We start from the raw sequence: 18,962 nt of genomic DNA, 5'->3' as shown, positions 1-18,962 counted from the left end.
CGACCCCTTCAGGGGTCACAAAAGACCATTGGAAAACACAGATATTTGCACTTTGATTTGTAACAGTAGCAATATTACAGCTATGAAGTAGCAACAAAAATAATTTTATGGCTCAGGGTCACCACAACATGAGCAACTGTATTAAAGTGTCACAGCATTAGGAAGGTTGAGAACCACTGCTGTATAAGAAGGAACATCGGACCCATGAAGGGAGCTCAGTACCTGATGTCTAGAAGAAGCCATTTGCTCTATGCATTAACAGAGATCCTTCCGCTGAACCACAGAGATGAGGAGACACAACTCAGGTCAGTTCTGTTTCCTAATGGAATGGATTCCCAAAGGCCCCAGAATTCAGGGGACATTCATGGTGCCCCAGACTAGCAGGGGACACCTATCTCCCCATTTCTCCACTATATGTTAAGCAAAAAAGCAGGAGACCTTATCTTTAGATTTTCCTGGGGTTACATGACATTAAAAGCATATCCCTAAGATAAGGGCTTTGTTTCTGTTTAGGAATACTGAGGATAAATCCAGACTCATGCACCCTAGGCAAGCAAGAACTTTACCACTGAGCCTGAAGTTGGGTTTTAAGGTGGGCAATCGGGTAAACTTAATAGACCCTCTCGGCTTCTTTATAGCCCCTAGTACCTGCTCTTTCCTGTTCACCTCTCCTGTGAGCTTCGTTTACACAGGAGGTTGAGGTGTGAGGTGTCCCTGTGGGGCTCTTTGGGAGCATATCCATGCTGACAGGTTCCTGCTCTTGTTGGGTTAGTGAACTTTCAGGGGCAGCCAAAAAGAACCCAGGGGAAAGGCAATAGTCTAGACTCCTCCCTCTTCCCTGTGGTCTTGAGTCCCGAGCCGCAGCTGGGTCACCACCTCGGCCAGTCCCCGTCGATCTAGCCTGCGGTGCTCTGCCTCTAGGTCACACCTGATCCTGTTCAGGTCCTCCTTCCGCACTCGGTCCAGGTGCTCGCCTGTCTACGGTGGGTGGAGGGCGCGTTCCTGCTTCCCCACCCACACCAAGAGGTTGGCCACTAGGGACCGACCGACAGACAGTCGGACGTGCCGGCCAAGCTGCCGGGTGGAGTGCGGGAGGGGGTGGAGCCGCCGGGGAGGGGCGGTCCGCGGAGCAGAGCTCAGCCTCCCGCTCCCTTCAGTGCTTGGGTCTCTGGGGGTGACACCAAAAGCTTCTGCTCAGTGTCCGGTGCCTGGCAGCGGGTGTCGGATCCTGGAGGCGGAGGACAGCCGGGCAGGTGGAGGGCGCCGCCTGAAGCAAAAGGAGAGACGAGCTGGGCTGCGGGAGGCGCTGCCGCCACTCTGCCCGCGCTGCCCCGCAACCTGCGGCGGGAGGAGCAGGCAGCAGCCCGACCTCAGTGATCGTCTAGCAGAGCGCAGCAGGCAGCGCGGACCCCCGGGATGCTTCCGACGTTGCTGCAGCCGCTGGCGGCGAAACAGAGCCGAGCCTGCTGCTGAGAGAGGTCAGTGAGTTTCGGTTTGTTTTCCTGTTCTGTGTGCTCCCAGGTCCAGGGTGCAGAGGGGACTCGCGGGGAAGGCAGTGCCTAGGAGAAAGCGGGAAAAGGGCAACGGTAGCCTGGGGTATATCTGGAGGTTCCTCTTGGACTATGATTGGGGTGGTTTGTTTGGTTAAAGGAGTGCGGAGCTGGAGAGGCGTCTCCCGAGGAGGTGGTCCCCGGGAGATGGGTTTTCCTCAGGCATTGCTTTGAGTTGGGAGCACGATGGGGTCATGGCAGCTGACTCTGGTTCCTCTGAGTCCTGGGATGCCCCCTGGAGCTCTGGTCCCGGGAGCTCGCCTCATGCACGCGCTGCACGCGCCCTTGAGGTACGCGCATATCCCTGCTGTGCTCCCCCCCCCCCAGCATTTTCAAGACCTGGGTCGTCCTGGGTCGTCCCCTCCAGTCCTGTCCTGCCTTCCTACTCCCCGATTCCCAGCTAGAAGTTGCCCCCAAGCCATTATTGGAAAAGGGGGCCGAGTGGAGGGCCAGAGTGAGGGTCTTTTGTGCGGACCCACGGGCCTGGGGCGCTTGCTTCTGGAAGGACAGCAGCAGGACAAAGCCGGCAGGACTTGTGGGGAGCTTCTCCACAGTGTTGGTTTGGGATCCCGCCTACCGTGGGGGTGTGGTGGGGGAGTGCTGCATAGATTTAGAAACAGTAGGGTAATTGACAAAACAGAGACAGTGACTTGATGAGGTGGTGGCCGGGCAACGAAAGGATGCTCTCAGATGCATCCCTGGTGTGTGTGTGTGTGTGTGTGTGTGTGTGTGTGTGTGTGTGTGTGTGTGTGTCTGGGCGGGCGACTACACGCCCTGCATTGCTAGCTGTGTGGACTTAACTAGTGTATTTTGCTAGCATTTTGCCCTAAAATGATGATGGTATTCTCCATCCTGACTCCTGTCTTTCTGAGGCATGACGGTTGCTGGTAGCTGCTTTACCGCGGGAGAACTTGGGGGCGCGGCGGGGGGGGGGGGGGCATAGACTGCAGAGGAGCCAGGAGGTGATTATTTATCCAGGAGAGCCTTCATGACCCTTCCCTGTCCTACCAGCCTTCTACTCCCCATTCTCATCCTCTCGGGACACCCATTCGTGTTCCAGTGGTCTCGGAGGGTGCTTGGATTTCTGTCTGTGCTGGGAGTATCTAACCATTACTGCATGTATTTCACTGCAGGCTGAACAAAGCTGGGTCTCGATCGCGCTTCCTGCTTGTCAGCCTCTTGTCTCCCAAACGCTTACTGTTTCCACTTGATGTCATCACGCAGAAGGGGGTGAAAGGGACACGTGACAGATTCAGGTAACCCCAATGATCTGGGTAACTGCCTGGGTGTCTCTGGGTCATTTGCGCTCACAGCGCTGATACAGCGCTGCCTGGGTGTTTCTGCTTTCACAGCATTCGTATTTGTGAGGGAGTAGGGGCCACCCAAGCAAGCAAACAAAGTCTCTCTACCTTTGGGACTTCACTCGAATGTCTTGTTCCACCAACATTGCAAATGACTTCATCCTTTCCTTTTGGAGAGGTCACTGGGAGCCACTTACATTGGAGCTGTATTAGTTCCACTGGATGGTGTGAATTTTGATGCTATCAGTACACAGAAAGTTGTACCTGAATATGGGCTTGGATAAGATAGTGTTTTGTGTAAAGTAGAGATGTCTTCTAATGAAAGATATTGTGGGAAAGTTGATAATGGTAAAGCTCATAAGATGTTGGACCAGTGCTCAGTTCGGGCATTGGCCACATGCGGTGGCCTTCTGGGGAAGAAGGACCATTTCTCTCCCATCTTTTTATTGTCAAAGTATCTGTCACATCATAAGCAGGGCAGGCTGATGCTAAATTACTGGCAGGTAGCAGAAAGGGCTGCTGGGTAGGAGCAGAAAGAACATAGAGAAGACAGCTTTAGTTATGTTTCCCTTTATATAGACACGAACTATTAGCCTCTCTTTCTCCATTTTTTTTTCTTTAGATTTTGGTTCTTTCCCTAAAACTCTGGCCTGATCATGATAGAGTTCACTGAAAACTCACCTTCAGATGTACCAGGACACACATCTCAGCACTGGCATGCCCTCCTAGAATCCAGAGCTTTTAGCATCCCAAGGGCTGGACCATGGGCTGGATCCAGGCTTTCCTTATAGGGAGTTCAGATTGTTGAGGGCCGTTGGCTCCTGAGACCTCTTTTGCAGTATAGCAGCATCATGGACCAGAGCGGATGCTCTTTACAGTTTTTCTCCAAAATCCCTCTAAAAATAAAATTAAAAAGCTTAAGATGTTTGTCATTCTGTTCTAGGATAGTTTTGCTTCTAAATGTGGCTTTAAAACCAGCAGTGACACCAACGTTGACCCTTCCACTGAAAGCTTGGAAAACCATTAGAAGTGGGGCAGTCATTTTGTTCTAGCTAAAACAAAGGCTACTGCTTTGCAGAGACAAGATTACCAACATGGTGTTAGGATGAAGGTATGTTGACAGGTGATTTTTCTGTCAGCAGTAATTCTGGGTGTGTCCTGGATTACAGCAAGAAGAAAAACCACGTGATGGAAATAATAGGGAATGTAATAATGCAATAGAATCAAGGGTGTGGCTTTTTTAATAGGAAAAAGAAAACCCTCACACACAATTTTCCACATAGGAAAACAGCTGCCTGCACATGTAATTGCATGTCCAAGAACAAAGATAGCTACAGTGTAGTATTAGATTTTATTGTAATTTTTCATCATCATGTGCTGTGATAACTCATAATGAAATGTTGAATTACATTGGCTCTCCACACCCCCAGAAGGAGTTTCTTCTTCCTGGGGTCTATAGAGGTGGGCTTAGCTCTAGGCTGCCATAGCTGACCTTTGAGCCCAATGTTTACTTGTTCACCCTGCAGATGCTTTTGGGCACTTAACAGATGCGGGTTCTGTGCAAGGTGCCAAGGGGTGAGTTATGGGTAGAGACACAGTCATGAATCACCCTCAAAGAGCTTATAGGGAGACAAAGAAATGCAGGCCTTACTTGGAAGTGACTGAGAAGGCCTGCACGTCTGAGGAGGCTCACACAACCTCTGCTTGATTGTCATTTTCTCTAGGATGTTCTGAATTCCCCAAATGTCTGGGCTGGGTCAGAAGTAGCCTTTTCTTTACAGACATTGAACTCTTCAGTTTGATTCTCCATGGCTGCTGAGGCTCCACCAATGTAGGGAGGCCATTTTCTTTTCATTTCTTCGTGACTATTCTACCTGGACCTTCTTGTTCAGCAGTCAGCTGTGCATCAAGTTCAAAATAAAGTCTACATTTCTGTGTCACATGATTTAGAAAGCAGATGGGGACAGGTAGACTTTTGTAGGTTTCCTTTCACTCATCTTTAAGTACTGAGGTGTTACTGATTTTGCTGTAGTGAGGAGTGTTCCACGTATCAGTGCCCAGCAATTTCTTTCTTGGGCCTGCAGAATAGAAAGGCCAAGCTCACTGTAGTTGCTCAGGCCCTAAACTGATAGAGGCTTGGTCTTATAGAATCACTGCTCTCAAGAAAGTGGCTCAGGTATCACTCAGTCTACCCCATAATCTAGCCCAGAAGCATGTCACATTGTTATGGTCCCAAATAAGCTCTATGACCTTCCTTGCATGGAAATGGGAAGAGCTGGGAACAGCTGAATTATACTGATGACACAGGTCTCTTGTCCCATGAGGCCTGGCTCAAGGTGTAGAAGGTATTTGCTGTTCCGTGAGCAGTTTTTGAGTAAATCAAGGATAAATATCTTAAAGAATCTGCTTAATGCATTGGGGAGATGGCTCAGTGGGTAAAGCGCTTGCTGTGCAAGCATGGGGACCTGACATTAATTCCCAAGGCCCAAGTAAAGCTGGATGTAGGAGCACACATCTATGTTTCCAGTTTTCTAACAACAAGTCATAAGAGAGACAAGAGTCTCTGGAGGCTTATGTACCAGCTAGCTTGGTGTATGCAGCAGAGAATGACAAAGAATTGCTCTCTTAAGCAAATGGCTAACACCTAGGTCTTCTGACCTCCATGTGTGTATTATGACATGCACATGCACACATGCACATATAGAAAGGTGAATTCATATCATGCACACATATGTTGCATACACACAGTGTGTGAAATGCAGTTCTCCTCCAATCTGTTACTTACTAAAATGTTAGTATGTTTACTCATATGATTATATGCTCATTATCAAAGAAATACTGAAGGAATATTCTTTATGAGTATTTGGGGTGCTGGTTTACTCTGCAGGGATAGGTCAGTAGTCACCTCCAAGACTGATGCTAGCAGGTCAAATGCCCAGCATTATGTAACAGAAGTGTCCTTTGCAGACTTTTTCTCCCTTACCATCTGCTTCTTGTCTAAGACTTCCTGATTTTGTTTGGAACAGTCCAGGATAGGAAAGAGTGGCAGGTGGGCCTGAAGTCACCCAGAAGGTGACCTGCAAGAACCTCAGGAAAACACAGCAGAAGAGAATGGCACAGACAGACTTAGCATCCTCCTTTTATTTTGATGTTTAGGAAAAGCAATTTGGCCAAGAGACTTTTTCAGGTCAGTGGATTCACAGGACATCAGAGTGTTCCAGTACATTCATGTTTCCATTAACTTCCATGTAGTCTATGAGGGTGCTAAGTTTTAAATCCTGCCTTGTTATGCTTTCCGTACAAAGAGCTGGGTGCTGTGGACCAAACCTTACAAAAGCCTGGCTGCTTGCAGACAGACAGTTGATTTGTGACAAGCTGGCCCCTTGAACATCATTGCCCACTTTGAGATAACTGTGTGCATAGATTAGAATTTTTAAGATTTGATATGTAATTGAAGGATCCCCGATAAGTATAGAATGTAATGAAATAGTATTGCTTTTGTCAAAGACTGCTCTTGTACATAGAAGAGATACAGTAAATGGAGTTAGCTTCTGAAGTCACGGTGACTTAGCCTAATGACATGGAGGCCACCCTTCTCATCCAGCTTCACTTGACTGAACAGGTGGGAGGTCTGAGGCTAAGAGACATAGAGTGAGCTGCCAAGGATACCCCTCCAGGTTGGGGCCAAGGGCAAACGCAGTCTGCATGAGAAAGAGAAAAAAACCCCTTGTGACTCATCTTAAAGGACATTGGGGCTTTAAAAATATACTTATTTTATGTGACCTCTCATTGCCCTTCTAAAGTCAGTAACTCAGGTGAAGGACACTTGTGGCAGAAGTGAGCACTCCTGGTTCCCCCTGTCACAAATGCACAGAAGTGAGAAGAAGGGAGGTCCTAAGAGTCAGCTCCCACGCTTCACATGTATTTTAGGATTTTTTTCTGTCTCTGATTATAGGTATTACTGTCAGATTTGAAGAAAGGCTTCAAGCAGCATGCAGATGACCTGCATTTCCTGACTTTTGAGAACCATGATTTCCTGGTAGATACAGCCACTGTGGCACGGCAGTGATTCTTTCTGGAGTTAGGGTGGAGTGCTGCTGTGAGTTGCTGAGAGTGAAGGAGCTGAGTCTGAAAAGAAACCTTTTTTACTACTTGGATTCTTGACTCTGGCATAAATCAAAACCCAGTGCAGGCAGCGGGGTGTGATGAAACCTGTACTGACTTCACATAGGCTTCCAGACCTCATGCAGGGAAGGGGTATGTCACAGGAGGTCTTGTGGGAAGCAGCTAAGACATGCAGACTACAGACACCAGTCCTGGGTTGAGTCCTTCCTTGCTGTCTCACACATGGCTGTAAGGAAATGCCCCTGGCTGGCTTACCCATTCCCAAGTGTGGGTAATAACATTGACTGTGGGCCTGCAAGGCTGATGAGATTTGGGTAACAGCTTTGCTAGGCCTTGATGACATAGAGAACTTCACAAGTAGCTCTTCGGTTCTGGTCCTGTCCATCCTTGGTAAAAATTCCCATATCTCCCAGCAGGGTACATGTAGCCTCAGCCTTAGCCTTGGCCTCCTGACTTTCCTGTCCCTACTCTCCCATAGAAGAGACCATTTTAATGACCTCTCAGTCCTTTGATGCTCTTGAGTGGCTCCAGTTTTCTTGTAGGAGGGAGCTTGTATTCCTGACTCTTCTTTAGTTTTCCCTGCCTGACCCCCAAATTCCTTTCCAATCTTCATCTTCTGCTCACTTGTGTGTCATGTGTGTGCCTAGCTACATGTGCACATTTATTGGAAGTCAGAGGGCAGCTTGTGTGTTGCTCCATCTCAGGCACCACCCACTTCATTTTTCTCAGATGAGGTCTGCCGCTGACCTGGGTTCTCTGAGTAGGCTGGGATGGGTGTCCCGGAAGTCCCTGGTCTGTATCTACCTTTCTCTGCCTCCTTGATCTTGGGGTGAAGGGCATGTACCTCATGCCTTTCTGCATGAGCTTCAAATTCAGGTTCTCATTCTTATGTGGCAAACATTTTACCCAGTGTGCTATCTTCCAGCCCCTCTAATCTTGACATTTTTGCTTGATTTTAAAACTCTACAGTAACTGGGGTGGCTAGTTTATCGTATTTTCCAAGGGGCCTTTATTGCATTGCGTGGCCTCCGTGTCCTTCCCTTCCCCTTCTCCATTCTATTGCTAAAGGCTCACTTCAGCTTTCCACTCAATGTTTAATTGGGTCACTTTATCCCTTAGTGATCCTTTATTATCCCAGAGTTTTCTGGAAAACTTGCCTCTGCTGTTTCATTTCCCTCAGTCTTCTCATTCATCCCCATTCATTTGTTCAGTCAGCCCTCCATTCATTCATTTTACAAAGAGCACTTGCTTCATCGCTCCGGATAGGTCTTTCTGTTTAATTGCTATGTCATAAAAACTTATCAAAGCTAATAAACATAAAGGGAGGTGCTTTGAAGAGATGTCCTGGAATGTCTTTTATCAATAATAAGCCTCATCTGCCCCAAACCCCGGGGCATGAGATGCTTCAGCCGTTGTGCTTCTGGGGCCTGCACACCAGTGAGATAGGGTAGCTGAGGTGTACTTCCCTCCGAGGGGCCATAGCAACGTATATCTGCAGGATAGTTTTCTTCAAAAGGCTGGATGAGTCTGACTCCCCTTGGTGTTTGCCACTGTGTTTGTACACAGAGAGTGATCGATCAATAAGTACTTTACTGTTGGTGAATCTTGACAACATAGGATCTGACTTTGACCTACCACAATGAATGGATTACAGAGACTTTAGTTCTGCATTCTTAAAGAAGGTGTGAGAGAGATTTGTTTCTAAAAGATTCCTTTCATTGTACTAATAATGATTAAATATTGAATTAAATTTGATTAGTATACTTCCCTGAGTATACTAATATGATTGAAAGGTAAAAATTCCCATTGTGGGACATCTTAGAAAACCGGTTTTTTCAACTTCAGTGTTTTCATTACCTACAAATTCAGTCAATCAACTAACCAATCAATCAATATTCTCCTTGGCGACACATTGCAAGCAACATGAGGATTTCCCATCTCACAGATGAAGGAGAACTGTACTTGATAGACCTAGCACCTCATACCATGGCTGAGCACCTTGCCTCCTCTCAGAATTACCTTTGTGTCACCTGACTTCTTTGGATTCTAGAATACTCATTCACATGCTTGATCATTGCGGAGAGTGGTATTACCGTGGAGGGAAATGTGTTCAGCTGCTGGGAGAGGCTGGGCAGGAACACATTCATACAAAACCACTCTGTTTGAAGGATAGAGAATGGTGCTGACATGAATGTCTCAAAGCCAGCCTGTGATGTGATGGTCTTTGGCAGTTGGGGCAGTTGCAAATTGGTTTCTTTCAGGTTAATAGTATGAAATTAAAAATGGTTGAAAAGCTAGACAAGGTGGTGCTTGCCTTTAATCTAAGTACTTGTTTATTTTTCCCTCCTCCTTCCCCTCCTTCCTCCCCTCCTCCCTCCCTTCTCTTCCCTCCTCCCTCCCTTCCTTTCTCTCCTCCTCTCTCCCCTTTTACCTTCCCCTCTCCCCTCTTACCTCTCTTCCTCTCTCCTCCTCCTCCCTCCCTTCTTCCTTCCCCCTCTGTTTTTCTCTCTTACTTCTCTTTCCTTTCCTTTTTTTTTTTTTTTTTTCATGAAATAAGGTCTCTAAGAGTCCACATTGGACCCAAACTTGATATATAGCTAAAGGTGACCTTGGACTCTCATTCTTCTCTACCTTCCAACTGCTGGGGTTATAGGTGTATACCACCTTGCCAAATTTATTTAAATGATTTATGATTTGGCCATTGAACCAAGGGAGGTAGAGGCAACAGGATTTGGAGTTCAAGGTCTGTCTCGGTTACTTACTGAGTAGCCCGCATTACAAGAAACTGTCAAAGTAATAATTACCATCACAGGAAACTACTACAAAAGCAACACAATCAAACCAACCAGACGAACACATACACTAGCCAGGAGCATATACAGAAATCTGTGTGCTTTGGAGGACTTGGCCTTTGTTGCAAGAAGGTTGCTGCTTGCTTAGTTGAGTGGCAGATGGCTTAACTTTCTGGGTAGGGCCAGCCTTACGTGGACTGAGTGGCCTCTATCAACTCCTGCCCTGTGGTACTGGCACTTCAGAACCCCCAAGGTAGGTAGGATCCCTCTCGTGAAATATAAGTAGCATTTGAAACATTGAGCACCAGTGGATCAGCCATATATTGGATAAATAATTACATTTATTCAAATATTGGGTGTGTGTTCTTCACCTGAAAGTATTCTAACAAAGTTCTTTATCTTGTTACAGTTTAATGAATATTCTTAGCTCATAGTATTTTTTTTTTACAAAGACAAAGGTAAAGTGGAAGAGAATAGAAGGAACGTGTCTAACACTATTATCTCAATTCTTGATTTCTTACCATGGTCCTATTCCAGTGGAGTTGTTTGAAACATGGAATTTTAAAAGTATGGTGACATTGAGTTTGACCTTGAATGACTAAGGTCTGATTGAGCATTGATCTTTTTCATCTTAAAAATGAGAATCAACCTTCATGAGTTACTGTGAAAATAAAATACACAGAGAGAATATTGAGAGATTGTGTAACATGCCATGCATGCAGTAAGCACTGAATAAATGGCAGCTACTGTTCTCTCTGTTTTTAGTCAGCATCTGTCATCTGCCAGTGGACAAGCCTGGTCTAACCAGTGGGTGAGCTAGCTGGGGTGATACCTGCCCCTAAATAATGATAGCTGCAGTGCTTATTAAAGGGATCCCTTTGTAATTCATTGTCAGTGAGTCCTTAGGCTTGAAATACCAGAGTATGTTCATGGTCTTTCTTAAGTGGTTTGTAGTTTCAAAAGAACTGCTTCTCAGGCGGAAGCTGGAGCCAGCTAGAAGCAGCTGGAAACAACAAGCTCCCAAAGAGGATGAGGGATCTAGGAGCTGCATGAGCTGGCTTAGGACACTGGCTTCTTTTTCCGGTAGTACCAACTCCACCTGCCAATTGAAGTGAAGGACACCCCAGGATGATCTTGTTAGAGATGTTAGAGTAGGGCGTGGGCTTGCAGCCCTAGCTGGCTCTTTTATCATCTGTAAGAGCTCAGTTAAACAGATGAGCAATTAAGGCCAGAGAGACAGCTCAGCCATTAAGAGCACTTGCTGCTCTTACGAAGGACCCAATTTTGGTCCCCAGCACCTACATAGCAGCTCATAACCATCTGTTACTGTACCAGGGGATTCAGCGCTACTGATCTCCATAAACACCAGGCACATTGGCATATGTACCTACATACAGTCGACCACTCGTACAGATCTGAAATGAATAAACCAATTTTTTAAAAAAAGAGACAAGCAACAGTGAAAAGCAGAGAAAAGGGATTTTATTTACTATGGGCGCAATGGGAAGAAGGACAGACAGACAGGTCCAGTGACTCCACAGTCTGTCCTCAGGGTGCTGACATGAGATTTAGGTTCAGATGGAAGACAAGAGTTGTGAACAATCAGGCAGTCCAGTCAAGGTGTGGTCTTGCTGATCACTGACCCATCACATGCCTCTTCTGCTATGGGCTCTGACAGGTTGTCAGCACCGTGTGAAATCTCTTCCTGGGAAACAAGTTTTGTACCCAGGTGTCATATGAGAATCTTAGGGAAATTGAATGTCTTGGGACCACTGAGTCGGTGGTCTGAGAACCAAAGGCAGGGCCCAAGAGATGTTTTGTACAATATCTTCACTCTCATGGTAACTTCATTAGTATGCCCCTTTCCTGGGGCCAGGTTTCTTGTATAGAGAGTTTGCCCCAAGTTTGTCCATTACAGAGGGACACCTAGGTGGTGAAAGTCCAGCTTAAGCTAAACAGTCACAAGAAAACTGAGACAAATCACCTGTCTATATAGAAGTCGTGCTTTGTATTATGATTGTTGTTTGCCATCCTGTAGCAGACACTGTGGGCACTTAACAAGCTCAGGCATGAGGAAGGAGAAGGAGGGAATGGGTTAGGCTAAGAAGCAGAGAAGATGGTCTGAATGTGTTAGCTCCCTTGCTTAGGAATCTGCATTTTAGAATGGATTTTTTTTTCTTTCCAGTACTGTTTTGTTTTAAAGAAAACACTCTTTAGTGAAGACAAAGAAACCAGGCAGTATAATAAATATATAAATATACACTAGAAATACAACTCTAATGAGCTGTTTCAGAAATAGCCCTTAACGGTGGCTGCTGCTGAGTTGGTCCAGGTTGTTGTCCAAGGCTAGGAACATAGGACACACTCAGTGAAGACTTGTTGGAATCAATCCATTCTTTAGAAAACACTTAAAGGGCCACACAGGGAACTGGTAGATCCTCTTAAACCCAAGGTGCAGGTCAGACTGTGTTTGCTGATCAGTTGCTGTCAGTGTTGACCTAGGCCACTCTGAATCTCTGGCAATTCGAGGGTTTGTATCTAGATGTACGCTGCTGTCTTGCCACTGTGGCATCTGGGATACATTTCTATAGGAGACTGTGTTCTTGCTTTTTCTTCTTAGGGAAATCGTCACACAACCCCATCAGACAATCGAATTGCCTTGTCTTTTGTTTGATGCTTAGATGCTTCTGGAACATGCCCAATGTTATAAACATGACAGAAGTGTGGGCTGGTCTGTGGATGCTGTGTATACAAGACCTAGTGCTTTCTTCCCAAGGATTCCAGAGGGATATCGTGATTCATCTACTATGGCACCTGGGGGGGAAAGGAAGTGAACCAGGCCTGGCTCCACACTCTAGTATCTCTTGGGAGGAAACTGCTAAGACCTTTAGTCCCACAGATTCTCCTAGTATATACCTGATGCCTCAGATGATAACCTCCATGCACACTTTCTTCTTGGGAAGAATAGTTGTTCATTCACGTCTACTGTGTGGTTGCTAGCAGAGTCTGCAGAAGTTTGCCTTTTGTCTTTTCTGTAACACTCACGCGTGCATCTTGGGAGGTAATTGTAAGGCCTGGATACCATGTTTTTCCCCACATAATCATCATGCCCACTCAGACACCATGTTCCTGTGTGTTGAGGAAGTGAATTTCTTCATTTTCGGTTACCTCTTTAAAGTAAAAGGCAAAGAGCTTGCCAGTGCAAGGGGAGTCTTGGGTGAACAGAGCGTGTTTAGTAAATAGCCTTTCTAATGTAAAAATGTTTTCTTTCCAACGGTAGAGCCAGGTCTATTAAAATTAACTGCTCATCTGCCCTAAGTTTTGTAATAAAGTAGTAACTAAGGTATTTGGGAATTATATCCTAAGGCAGTCACACTGTCCTACAAGGTGTTTGTTATTTTGGCTCAGAAAATGCCTTCACTAAGAAGGAAAAAAACTAAGTTGGTTTCAGATCCAGTTTCACTTGATTGTAAAGCCTACCCTTGGAAGTTCCAAAGCTTCTTTATTGAACCCTATAGAATGGCATTCCCTCATGACCACACCTAGTCTGAGTTAGCCAGCGGAGCTTGTTTTGGCTTTTCTTTGATTCTATATGGAGTCAAACCCCAAGGTTCTGTTACCCGCTTTCCTGAAGGTCAACGTGGCTTCGTTTAGACCCTAATCTTACAAAGCGGTTGCTTGCTTGCCCTCTAGAATCCTTCCTACTGTCTCTCTGGGAAGCGTTGTTCCGTTACCTCTTTTATTTTTTCCTTGAGATTCTGACTTGGAAAGAAACAAATTTCTTCCTTTTATGAGGGATTTCATGCTAGGTAACTGGTGGTGTTCAGTATTATCTATAGTGCTTAGAAGATACCATTTGAAATATAAATAAAGAAAATATCTAATTAAAAAAAAACAGTAAAAAAAAAAAAAAAAAAAAAAAAAAAAGTTGAATATGCACCAGGGGCCTTGTGGCTTCAGCTAAAAAAGAAGAAAGACAAAGAAAGCAGGGAGGAAGAGTGAGAAAAGCCAATATGGAGGTGAAGATATTCATAGAAATACTGTATTTTTAAAGTTCATTTTGAATTGTAAAGTCAGAAANAAAGAAACAAATTTCTTCCTTTTATGAGGGATTTCATGCTAGGTAACTGGTGGTGTTCAGTATTATCTATAGTGCTTAGAAGATACCATTTGAAAAAAAAAAAAAAAAAATAAAAAAAAAAAAAAAAAAAAAAAAAAAAAAAAAAAAAAAAAAAAAAAAAGAAGTTAAATAGACATTGTCCTCCAGACTTAGCACAGACAGGCGGAAAGACAATGATGGCAGGGAGGAAGAGTGAGAAAAGCCAATATGGAGGTGAAGATATTCATAGAAATACTGTATTTTTAAAGTTCATTTTGAATTGTAAAGTCAGAAAAACCTGCTGTTTATGTGATTTCGGCTTCGTATTACAAGTAACTTGCTCAAAGCACACTGGAGTTGCTCACTGATAGCATCCACCAAATGACATGGTAGGCTATCATATTTTTCTTCCTGAACATGTAGAGTTATAAAATTTATTTCCTAAAGACCAAGAGACGATGAAGGTGGGTGCCAGATTGTGTCTATTCTGCACTCCAGTCATATTGAGTTTAAAGTACCTGAACTTTGTCTGGGATACTAGAACTTGGAAAGTCAAGTGACTTGGCCCGGGATTCATGGCAGATTTATGCTAGAGCAAGCTATGACCCTGAATGATGTGTTGTATCTGTCCTCCTTTGTGTGTGCATGTGTGCAGGTATATGTGTGTAGATGTGAGTATGTGTGGACATCAAAGGATAATCAAGTGTTGCTTTTCAATGGCATCCATCTTCTTTTTCTGTTTCTTGTGAGTTTTGTTTTGAGACAGTGACCTGGCGGGTTAGCAAGCCTCAGGGACCTACCTACCTTACTGCTAAGTCCCCAGCATTGGGACTTCCATTGTATACCATACCTGGCTTTTCATTGACCTTTCCGGAGATTCAACTCTAGTTCTTGTTGCTTGTGAGGAAAACATTTTATCACCCGAGCTGTCTCCATAGCACTCACCTAACCTCTCAGCCATACCGGTGTATGCCATACTCAGAAGTGGGATGAGGGATTAGAAAGTGAAATTCATTACAAGATTCCACACAGTTTGGTAAAAGAGTCAGAGCTCCACACGAGCCTGTCTTTGGGAACAAATGTATATGGTTTGGCTGTCCCGTTTGCCTGAATCATCTCTCTGCTGTTGATTAAAGGGCCATCTTTGAAACAGTCGGTGACAATTCTTTCAGGAGATTAACAGTGGTTTCACTATCAATTGAATATAGACTGTGCAGGGTAGTTTTTGTGACATCTGGTGGTGTGAGCTGTTTCTACAAGGGCCATTTTCTGAAGTCAGCGTTTGATGGTGTGTCAACTATTCACTCAGATGCTGGGTCCTTTGTTGAGTGGACCAACACCAAAACCTCACATCTGAACAGAAAAGCATTTTTACCACCCTCTTCTCTTATTGCTGCCCCATAAGAGGAAGCAGCATGCCTTGTCCTTTGCCGTTTGTGTTCCTTGACTCATGATGCTTCCTTGTGTGCTGGGGAAGAGCTGCAGGATGTACTTCCTGGGAGCTTAGTCCTCATTCCACCCAGCTACAGGTAATCCTCCCAACTCCGCAGACAGTCACCTTCTTTCTACTTGGACCTCTGCATAAGGTGTCACTCCTGCTCTAGTGTGACTTCTGAGACTGTTGGGACCTTGGTTTGGTAAGGAGTTCAGCTGCCTGAGCAAGCAGACACATGAGCAATTAGGATGTGGGTTTGCTGGGATTGATTAGTGATGATGAACTTGGGCATGGGCGTGTGTGTGACTGCAGCAGACACTGCTGAGACACCCACTGAAGTCAGCATTTTAACAGTAGGATTGGATAATTCTTTGTTGTGAGGACACCCAACAGCTGTGACATGCTTGGTAATGTCCCTCATTCTACCGACTAGGTGCCATTGTGTAACAATCTGAGAAATCTCTAGACATTAGGAGATCAAATTACCCCCAGTTAACAAGCTCTGTGATGGACTCCCTTTTTGCATCTATATAGAATATGTCAATTGTTTGTTATCATGGGACAAATACAGATATGAGGCAAAGCTCAGAGAGGGAGTGTTCTTACGACCACTCTCCCTCGAACTTTTTGATCAGTTGTTGAGGATCTAAGGAGGTCTTTGAATCCCTAATATATGATGGATGACAGATGGGAGAAGCTTGAGTCCCCAAGTGACCATGTGGAACAGAACCCCTAATACTTAGCTGCTTAGAATGCAGTGCTGGGAAGAGATACACCATGCTTAACTGAGATGGGGGTACTTGCATTGATTGTCCTTCAGCCATCCTGACTAACCTTCCCTGACACTTGGCATGAAGGGACCTAGCTAAAGCATCCAGCTTTCAGCGTTTCAGGTATGAGGGGAGGTAGGGATTCCAGCCATCATAGATCAGAGATTTTAGTAATACCAACCTTCTTGCTAGAATTCTTACAATTTCTGTGTTCTGTCTAATGTTAAGATGATAAAATGAGTTTGTTATTCCTACCATGGTAATCATTTGGATACAAGAATAGCAAGTATTGAGCTAGCCGGGTGTGGTGGCGCACGCCTTTAATCCCAGCACTCGGGAGGCAGAGGCAGGCAGATTTCTGAGTTCAAGGACAGCCAGTGCTACACAGAGAAACCCTGTCTCAAAAAAACAAACCAAACCAAAAACAAAACAAAGCAAGTATTGAGCTGTATAGATTTTGAGTAAAAAAGTAATAAAACATCAAGTTTACTATCTGTCTTGGTCTTGCCCCGTGTGTATTAGCCTGTAGCTTGAGATCAAGTTGAGACAGTTGTGGCAGTGTGCATTTAATGTATCTTACCATTCTGGGGGAAAGGGGATGACAGATGTTAATGCCCTGCAGTAACGGCTGTTAATCACACCATTAATAAATGAATCATTGTATCATATGAGCATCTTTGAAACAGACTCTTCTATACTAAGTCCAGCTAAATGATATGGATTAAAAAATATGGACCCAGAAGCTTGCTTATCAGACTAAACTCACTGTACAGTTGCTAGATTTTTTTATAGCAATTATTAGTGCTTGTCTCTATATAGAATTATTGGCCAAAATATGTAAGTCAAATGGTTTCCTTGGCTGCCCATCTGGATGACAACAATGGACTGTTCATAGGAGACAATGGTTATTTGTGTAGAAGCCTTTTGGTTGCTGAAAGCTTTCTGTTTGTTTGACTCAGAGCCTCATGTGACTGCTCTGTTGCACAGGATTCAGTCCATTCTCCAGAGGCCACTCCAGTGAATTTCACCTTCCCCATCTGTCACAATCTTTGGCAGGCTACAGAGTACAATCAGACTTGACAACAAGACAGTGAAGTCTCTTTCTAGTAACAATGCTTGCTAGACGTCTAACCTACCAAATGCCTCTATTTATCCATGGAAAACATTTCCACAACAGTAAAGTAAAAATAGCTAACATTGGTGGCTCCAGTAACATGTGATGCTTTGTGTTTTGTATCTGTCTAAACTTCACAACACTCCCGTAGGGAAAGGCAGATGGTTGTGTTAGGAGCTCTGATATACAGGTGAGGAAAGTCAGGTGTAGAGGTTAAATGGTTCTCCCATGGTCACAAAGTTGGTACTAGAACCCAAAGACATTAGCTGTGGAGTTATTGGTACATGTTGCTGTTGCAGAATGCTGCCTCAGCCTCCTCGATCTGTCCGGAGATCTGCAACCTCATCTCTTTAACCAATGCCTGTGTCTGGTAAGAAAGGCATTCTTGGTATTGCTGCTTCATTTGTGTGGGTTTGGGTGGTTTCCTAACATGACTGATGCTTCTTGTGTAGGAGGTAGGAGATCGTGTGTCTTATCTGCTGGACAGGGAATGGTCTGAATGGCTGGAACAGGGAAGATGAAGTAGAGATGTATGAGATACGAAGGGGACAGTTGGGGACAGGAGCTCCATAGTTACTTGGCAAGAAGACATGTTTTGCATCAGGAGGAAGAAGTGGGCATGAAGCTGTTTGCAGATGATGAATCCAATAGCATTCCACACGAATTGAAGCAGAGGGACAAAGACAAGGATAGTTGAGGCTCACAGAAAATAGTGACAGTCTGCACTCAGGAGGGGACAGCAAGTGCTGGAAGGGTGCATGTGTGCCCCAGGCCTCAGGTGAAACTCATGGGGTTTTGGAGTATGGCCCAATGGTACGAAGAAATTGAATGGAATTTTTTCAGTCAGAGCTACTGAGTGAATGATGTTGACAAATTCCAGTTAAGGGCCAGATTTAGAGAAATCAGTGTGGACCTTGGAAACACATTGAATAAAGAGGTCAGCTGGACTTGTGGGATCCCACCTCCCAATGGCCACATGACTTAGGCTGCACCACATTGCCCACAGTGAGAAGGTATCCCTGGAAAGTTGTCCTTAGAAAGACACAGGTCACAGGTCAAAATGCTGACAGGAGCAAAGGAGAAAAATGTTTGTTTTGTCATTTTGTCATTTTTTGTTTTGTTTTGTTTTGTTTTGATGAGCATATTTATTTACACTAAAATGAATGATGTTATGTAAAAGTTATAGGATAGCTTAGTTTATATTTGTTGCTTCCAAATTGATTATGACTCCTTCTGGATTAAAACTACTTAAAATATTTTCTGGACTGTGCACAAGATTAGTTCCTGTGGAAGCCTGCTTGGAGCATAGGGAATGTGGTGGAAGGTACCCTTTCTGCACAAACTGGTTAACTCTCCAGTCCCCAGACAGTGCCCGAGCTATTAGTGCCTCCGGAGCCCTTTGCTCTCCATTGTCTACCTCATGCAAACCCTCCCTCTTCCTTCAGATCTCCCTGCAGAGGCTACCTCTGAGCTTCAGCTGCCTCCAGCACACTGCAGGCTTTAGCATCGCCCTGTGCACTCCTAGCTGTTGACCAGGCAGTGACAGATGTGGGTTCTTTGAAGGCTGAGCCTAGCTGATACATCTGCATATTCCTGGCCATAGCTGGTGCTTTAGTGTTAAAAAGCATGAAATGCTGCATTTCTACTTAGTTTCAAATCTCCTAAGGACTAGAGTAATACCATGCTTTTTATTTTATTGTTTGTATCATTCCTTCACATTGCTTTAGATACTGTGTCTGCTGTGGTGCTAGTTGATTCAGGGCTATATTTACCAAG

The 18,962-nt window shown here is 44.8% G+C and overlaps 1 protein-coding gene across 4 annotated transcripts in view; it reads left to right on the top strand.

Moving 5' to 3' along the window:
• Nucleotides 1-1,113: 1,113 nt before the first annotated feature.
• Nucleotides 1,114-18,962, top strand: part of Rnf152 (ring finger protein 152) — a 72,712-nt gene continuing 54,863 nt past the window's right edge. The window contains exons 1-2 of one of the 4 annotated variants that reach the window (XM_021198656.2): nucleotides 1,114-1,478; nucleotides 2,684-2,806. The gene's annotated coding sequence lies outside the window, so the exon portion shown is untranslated. Of the gene's footprint in view, nucleotides 1,479-1,944; nucleotides 2,106-2,683; nucleotides 2,807-16,501; nucleotides 17,557-18,962 lie in introns of those variants that run through there. The other 3 variants (XM_029538428.1, XM_029538429.1, XM_029538430.1) reach the window with 3 other exon arrangements.

This window comes from Mus pahari, chromosome 5, assembly GCF_900095145.1.
Source record: "Mus pahari chromosome 5, PAHARI_EIJ_v1.1, whole genome shotgun sequence".
NCBI lineage: Eukaryota > Metazoa > Chordata > Mammalia > Rodentia > Muridae > Mus > Mus pahari.
Note: the sequence above shows the minus strand (reverse complement) of the source record. Positions and strands in the feature narration are given on the sequence as shown.